Genomic DNA, 7,681 nt, shown 5'->3' on the forward strand with positions numbered 1-7,681 from the left:
AATTAAGCAAAAAGACAGAATTTCGAAAATAAGTGTCGGCAACTGCCCCCCACGAGTTAACGCTGCAGTAAGTTAAGTAACCGATAGGGGCGCATTTGTGTGGTCGATTAAAAAAGAACTTTCATTTATTCAAATATTATTCAGTTTTTTTTTGGCACCGTAACCACTAATTATTTGAACATGGGTCAATCAAATTTTATTCAATGAGGATGATATTAATGGTCCTGAAATAGGAAAACGACACCAATCTTAAGAGGTGCACTTTGTAAATAAACCGCTACATGTACATGGCGCTTTTATGTGACCCCTGACCTGAACAGCTTTGCTTGAAACGTGGTTTGTTGTTGTCATTTGGGTTTTGGTCAAATTCTATGCGTTTCAATGTAAAACACATGCGTTCCGAGGCCGATAGCAGACAGGAGGGACACGATAGCACCGTTTGTGAGGAGGATGACATGGACAAGCCGACAGATTTGGAAGAAACAGACGTTAAAAAGTTCGAGTGGGGAGGGGGCGGTAACACAGTTGTTCATGTATCAAAGACCGTATCCAGGGTAATGATATACGTCACATAGTGCTCAGGAAGGTAAATATGTAGGTAGGAAAGACACCAAGAATCCACCATAAGCTTGACTGTGAGACAGGTGCTGTTGCAGCGGTGGTGTTTTGGTCTGGAACAGGTCAAGACTTTTCTATGCACCAATTGTTGAATGGTTGTTGTTGTTGTTGTCTCTGGCAGTCTGGTATTCCGCTCTCATTCGTCGGATGTTGATCACAAGTGATTGACATGTTGAAATGTGCATCTGCTTTGGTAACCGTTAAATGCCAAACAGACTCTCGAACTTGACTTATTTGATACTGAATACATAAACTGACATACATGTATATGACATACGCTTTTCTCCATATCTTTTATTGCTGTATTTGTGTCTGCTATTTTAATGTAAAACTTGAGTATTCTATCCATCACATACTGTGTGATTTTAGAACCATGCACAGTACTCAGATTTCATGTTTTTGATAACATGACTTAACATAAAGTATGATACAAGTCATGTAACGTTACCTTTTTTTCCCCAGTTCAAGCAGTTCATTGTTTGAGCCCATATCCTATGGAAGTGGGCTCAAAAATGTTTTCAGATGGATGTATCAGTGGGCCGGGTAAAGTCATCATACATGTATGCTGTTTAATAACTTTGAAATGGATTTTTCACTTGCCGTAAATTGTTACATCATAATGTATATGTTTTCCTTTGCAAATCTGTCTTTCATAACTTGCTGTATACCTTAGATTTAGAAATGCTGTTTACACTATTGCCTAGTTACTGTAGTTTTATTTGTGTAACAAGCTTGATTTGCTTGTCAATTTTCATGAACTAATATTTGAAATGCATTTCCATTTGTGTTGTTGTTGGCTCTGATGTTTTTGTAATGTAGCTGTAATTTGATGAATGTGAACATGAGATGCATTATGTTATTTGGAATGTGATATCAAGTGTGACTGTTGTATGGTTATGATATTCTACATGTCTGTTCACTGTTGGCTATTCTCTTCTTTTGCCTGACATCAACAATGTTCCATGTGTCCTTTTCTCAACCGATGCAGAGTTTAGAACAAATGGATTGTGATATGTAACGTTACATGTGATATCATGTTTTTTTTTTGTGAATGTTTTTTGGTCAGAATATTCTATGTTGTCTTTTGGCGGTGCTCTTCTTTTGCCTCACTCAAACAATGTTTAATTTCCTGTGCTCGTCCCTCAATCAAAGCAGGTTTTGTAACAAATGTTGGGAATATTATGATGTCTTGCATATTTTCATATTGCAAACAGTGGTGTACCCTTTTATATGTAAATTTGGGATGAGTTTTTCTTAATGTTTATTTCTTTTACACCCTAGAGCTTATGGGAAGCTGAGACTGTACCTGGCCATGTTCCTGTGTGTGCTGTGGGACCTGTCTGTGTTCCTGTCTATTCATGGAGGATCTGTCAGCTTTCCTGTGCACCTGTCCTGGTCAAAAAGGATTTGCCTGTGTGTGTTCCTGAGGGACCTGTCACCTATCTACGAGACAAGAGAACATCGGACCTAGACGTGAGTTTGCTTTTATTTTTAGAACTCTTTCAAAAAGGGGTCTGTATGCCGCAATGCGTAAGCACTTGACTATGTACAAATGTACGTACTAGATTTGCATAATGTGAAGTCAGGTCGTTATGACTTAATGTTGAACATAACATTATGGGTAAAGCGTTAGGCGACGGCATGAATGAAGCGTAATACCGAGTCACTGCTTTGCATGCTTTTGTGCCTTGCAATTTGAATTTTGCATAATTCGAAGTAAATCTATGCGTTAAGCATTCAATTCAAATGAAGAATTATGATATAAATCGTAGCCGCTGCCTTTCAAAATTTAGCGCAAAGCGTGATCGTGATCTCCCATGCAGACCCCTAAAAATGACAATGAAATATGTTGGAATAGGGCATCTCTGTAATCATCTGAAATTTAGTTCCAAACACCTGATTATCCAAACTGGCCCTCTCTACTATTCATTGTCATTTTTGATTGAAAGTGTTCACATTTCTTTTCTAATATCTAGTTTAAGGTTGTGACTAATATTTATATGCGCGTATGGTGTAGAACACAGTTCTAGTACATTTTCCCACTAAGGAAAGCACTACAAATACTGTCTGTTGTTTTATTCTGTATACCGTTAGAAATGTTATACGTTTTCACAAGCATTTGTTATCAAATTGTTTTCCCTGAAATTAAATGCTTTGGTCACATAATGATTTGGTCACAAAATGATTGTTGAAAATATGTCTTCTTTACACTTAATTACAAAAGAGGGAAAAGGCAATGTTGTGCTTTCTTTCTGTAGTGTGAAATGTACTACAGTACTGTAAAGCTGTGTGTGATGTTTGAAAGGGAGGAATTGAGTTATGGAATCAGCGGAACAAAACAACTTCTCTTTTCGTTAGGATTCTAATTTATACGTCAGTGAAGGTTAGACATCCAGGTAATATACCAAATATGCCAAAAACATTCAACATTTTTGAAATGGTCAGAAGTTTCAGGTAACATCCACTACCTTTCATCAGTCAGACTCTAAGAGAACGCAGGAGATACAGACATGCAGGTGTATATTAATAATTTCTTTATTTGCAAAATTATGCCCGAAGGCTAATTGCTTTACAGTCAAAGATACTATTCGTACAATACAATAATAGGAGACAGGCAACTACTGTCTGGAAAAACATATACTACTACGCTTGCTATTATGAGGTTTGACTTCTTCTAATTGAAGGCAGTGGATAATGAATAGTCCCATGCTCTGCATAATGTGTGGGTTTTGTGATCTTAGTAGAAATATAGTCTTTTGGTGATCTTCTAAATGCCGAAAAGATGGTGAAATTATGGTAACTGTCTGAAATAGTCTGTTTCTGTCGGTCTAATAGCGAGAACACTGGCTAACAAAATGTGTAAGTGAAGACAATTTTTGGAAGTCAGTAGCATTCTAATTTAGTTTCTAGACAGTAGACAGTATAACAAAACAGTACATTAAATAAGATTTAAATATAAGCACAGTTAGAGATGTCTGTTAACACTTCTAATTATAAACAGCCGTAGTGACCGGTTGACTAGCCAGCATTTCACGGAAGTTTAGGTTGTGTAGCTAAAAGGTACTGTGGACAGACAAGTTTTGAATTCAATCGTTGCAAGTAGATGTAGCATAATATATTACATTTGTAGTTTAAAAAGTACTGTAAACAGTTTCAGTGTGACACAGGCAGCATTTAAGGGTAGTTGTAAAAGAAATAATCGTTAAAATGTAGAAGCAACAGAACTTTTGAGGGAATAATCTGAGGAAATACTATAAATATTATAATGTAGTTTTGTTTCGCTGATTTCTTTTAAGTCATGTAGACCCCAGACTTTGTTATAACTGTTGATGGACTTGTAGCAATACTAACCTCCTGTTGGAAAATTCAGGGCTCATCTTACAAAATGTATGTTGATCTAGTAAAGTTTGACAGTGATGTTTTGCGCTGACAGGCTTTATTTCATGAGCTTGAGACTTTACTAAGGCCTGAATTTTGGAGCAGGAGGTTTGAATTGTTACAAGTATGTTGACAGTGATAACATAGTTTGATTGAGAGTTTATATCACTGCATGACAAAACACAATTCCTCTCTTTCCGTATGATCTATCCTTCCACTTCTTGTCCCTGGGCTTAGCCTGGAGGAGGAACTTCTGTCCCAGGGTTCAAACTTACACATGCCTCGACTGTGCGTAGTAGACTTGTTGACGAACAACTTTGTCCATCATCAGGCCTACTACGCTAACGGAGAGGGGCTTTGTGTATTTTTGTTACCCTGGCCCAGAGGTTTTCTCCTCCAGGCTTCGACGCTAGGTTTGGTTGCTTGCTTGATGTATATAGGCCTGTTGTTTAAAAGTTCACTCACTTTTCAACACTTTGGACCCTTACACTTTTGAGTTCAATTTTCCCACCAAAAGACTTTCACTTAGTTAATCGTCACTTAGGACCTGAACACTTGGCTGATGCATTGTGTAAAAAAAATTTGTTGAAATCCTGCCTGCCAAAAACACTAAAGCATAACATTGTATTAATTCCACACTAATTCCTTGTTCAGTTCATTTTCCCCGCCAAAAAAAAAATTACTTGGTACCCTCACCTGGTTAATTAATTGGATTAAGTTTTCCCGCCAAAAAACTTAGTATATGGAGCACTGTAACCTTGAACTTGTGCCCCCCTCCCCACTCTTCCTGCCCACCTCCCACAACTCAAGTATGTTACACTGTTCTTTGGACTTCTTCGAACATGTAGTCACCACACTCTGCAAACACTTTGTTGATCGAGTGCAGTTTTTCCACCACATAGACTTTAGAATAGTCTCTTGCTCTCCTGGTCAGTCAATTGCACTGGTATACTGATGTGTCGAAGCATCAATGTCTCCGGAAAGACATCCCACGGGGAGTACACTTAGTGCATTGACCGACCAGGACAGCAAGAGACTATTCTAAAGTCTATGTGGTGGAAAAACTGCACTCGATCAACAAAGTGTTTGCAGAGTGTGGTGACTACATGTTCGAAGAAGTCCAAAGAACAGTGTAACATACTCTGAGTGGTGGGAGGTGGGCAGGAAGAGTGGGGAGGGGGGCACAAGTTCAAGGTTAGAGTGCTCTATATACTAAGTTTTTTGGCGGGAAAACTTAATCCAATTAATTAACCAGGTGAGGGGTACCAAGTAATTTTTTTTTTTGCGGGAAAATGGACTGAACAAGGAATTAGGGTGGAAAGATAGACAGTTTTTTGGTGGGAGAATTTAAGTGTAAAGGTCCAAAGTGACAATTTGGGGGGCAATTTGGCATTCATACGAAACAAAGAGGATGAGTAAGGAATTAATGCGGCCGGCGGCTAAGATACAAAGTTTTTCAGCGGGAGAATTTAAGTGTAAGGTCTGAAACAACAATTTAGGGGCAATTTGGCATTCAACATGAAGAATTTTTTAGTGTTGCTTAACATGAAATTGAAGTCGCCGGCTACTATAAACGTTAAAGGAAAAAAGAAATATGAGTGCAAGTGTGCGCATGTGGAGTGTTGTCTCGTGTTAATAGAGAAACCATACTCACTCCTCTCCATCTTCTTTCACACAGCCCTGCCTACAAAAGTCTGGTTCTTCCTCCTGCTGCAGTCCAGTCTCCGGGTCCACATCCACACCACAGAGAAACAAAGTCACTGTATTGACAACAACTATTGGCCTTACTAATCCAAGATATTATATCACACAACATGCAAGCTTACAACAGTTAGAATGTAGCTTAATGCTACCTGTAAATGTCCAAAGCACTGCAAAAATTGTGACATGCTGTATCTCAAATGACAATGTACAATGTTAGATCAAGGAGGTTATACTGGAGACATTATAACTTCTTTTTTGTGACTAATTGTTTGAAGATATGAAAAGGAGTCTACAAATTTAATGTATGACATACAGTGTAATTAGAAGCAGTGCAAGATTTAAGTGACTGGATGAGTGGATTATAGGATAGAAATGTATTAGCCAGGATGTCGTCCAATTTGCAAAGAATCCATTACAAATCAGAGAAATGTAGGCATGTGTGTGTTACTGAACAAATATACATGTACTTTACTCACAACTGTGCCCACTGTCTTCATGTCAACTGGTTTGCTGAGCCGTCATTGCAGGTTTCTCCCAGACCGGACAGCCGACCCTCAGGACACACCTAACAATATGAAAGAATAGTGAGTGTGATGGAAAAACATCCCCAGGCAACACTGAATAACAGTTCAACAGTCCCATTGATTGAATAGATTTTGATTTAGAGTTAGGCTCTACAAAAAAGTGTTACAAATGTACTTGTAGCATTTTACACGTCAGAGTTCTTAACATACTACTACATGTACATGTGAGGACAGCAATGAGGCATGTAAGTTGTAAAAGTTGCTTGAATACATGTACAAAAATTTAGGTTTTTAAAAGTGTTTAGTAACTGTTACTGGCAGAATGTTATGCCACAGTTCGTAATACTCCTACATCCAAGAGGAAAGGAAAAATCAAGTTTTTAAGTATTGTCTCACCTGCATGGACAGGTACAAACTCCTGATCTGGTCTGGTTTACACAGAAGTCAACTGTCATCACAGGTTTCTCCCAGTCAGGACAGGAACGTTAAGAAATACATAACTAAGGATGAAAGGATAATTACTGTAGTATGATGCAGAAACATCTTAGATAACATTGACTAACCATCAAAGATACCGGTAATCATAATGCTTTAATAGATGTAGAGAGTGTTTGGCTATGGAAAGGTGTTTTTAAATACATTACTGGTTGTGTGTTATGCCTAAGGGTTTGTAACAAATCAGAAAAAGGTTTTAAGTTGTAAAGCGTTGTTTCACCTGCACAAACTCTTCACTGTGTCTTCAAGTCAACAGGTTTGCCAAGACATCATTTGGACTGGTGTGGACAGAAGTTGTCCATCCGATCACATGTTTCTCCCACTCAGGACAGGAACATCAGGATGGGAACATCACAACACACCTAAATGATATGATGAATAATTAGTGTGATGCTCCCCAAAAAATTCCAGGCAACGTTGAGTGACCATAAAAGATAAAATAGATAAAATCCTTCAATCATACAACCCCTTTGCTTAGATATGTTCACATAGAAAAACAAAGATGTAAAGCATTGTCTCACCTGTATACAATCTCTTCACTTTGGTCTGTCTTTAACTCTAAGTCAGCTGGTTGGCTGAGGCCTGGTTTGAACAGGAACATCAGGACTGCTAACCCTAATTATACCTAAAAGTATATAAAGGAACAATTGATGCCAGGTATGAATGGACAACTAGCTACCAGGTAAAGATGCACTCTTGTGACCTTGTACTTTTCCTCTTCCTACAAAATTAAGGTGAAAGATGTTTTGCTACATGTGTGTTATTTCTATAAAGTGTAAGACATAAGGGAAGAGTGCTAGAGTCAAACAGATCTTCTAAAGCATTGTCTCACCTGTGAATGTTGTTGTCATCTTGCTCTTGTGTCTCTAAATCACCCGATCTGGTCCAATTTTCTCTTGTCAGGTTTATAAAGAATTCACTGCTACTGCATCAGTCAGCAGCCACCTAACTATACAGACAGT

The sequence above is a fragment of the Branchiostoma belcheri genome, unplaced genomic scaffold, assembly GCF_001625305.1.
Source record: "Branchiostoma belcheri isolate BF01 breed outbred unplaced genomic scaffold, Haploidv18h27 scaffold8, whole genome shotgun sequence".
Classification (NCBI taxonomy): Eukaryota; Metazoa; Chordata; class Leptocardii; order Amphioxiformes; family Branchiostomatidae; genus Branchiostoma; species Branchiostoma belcheri.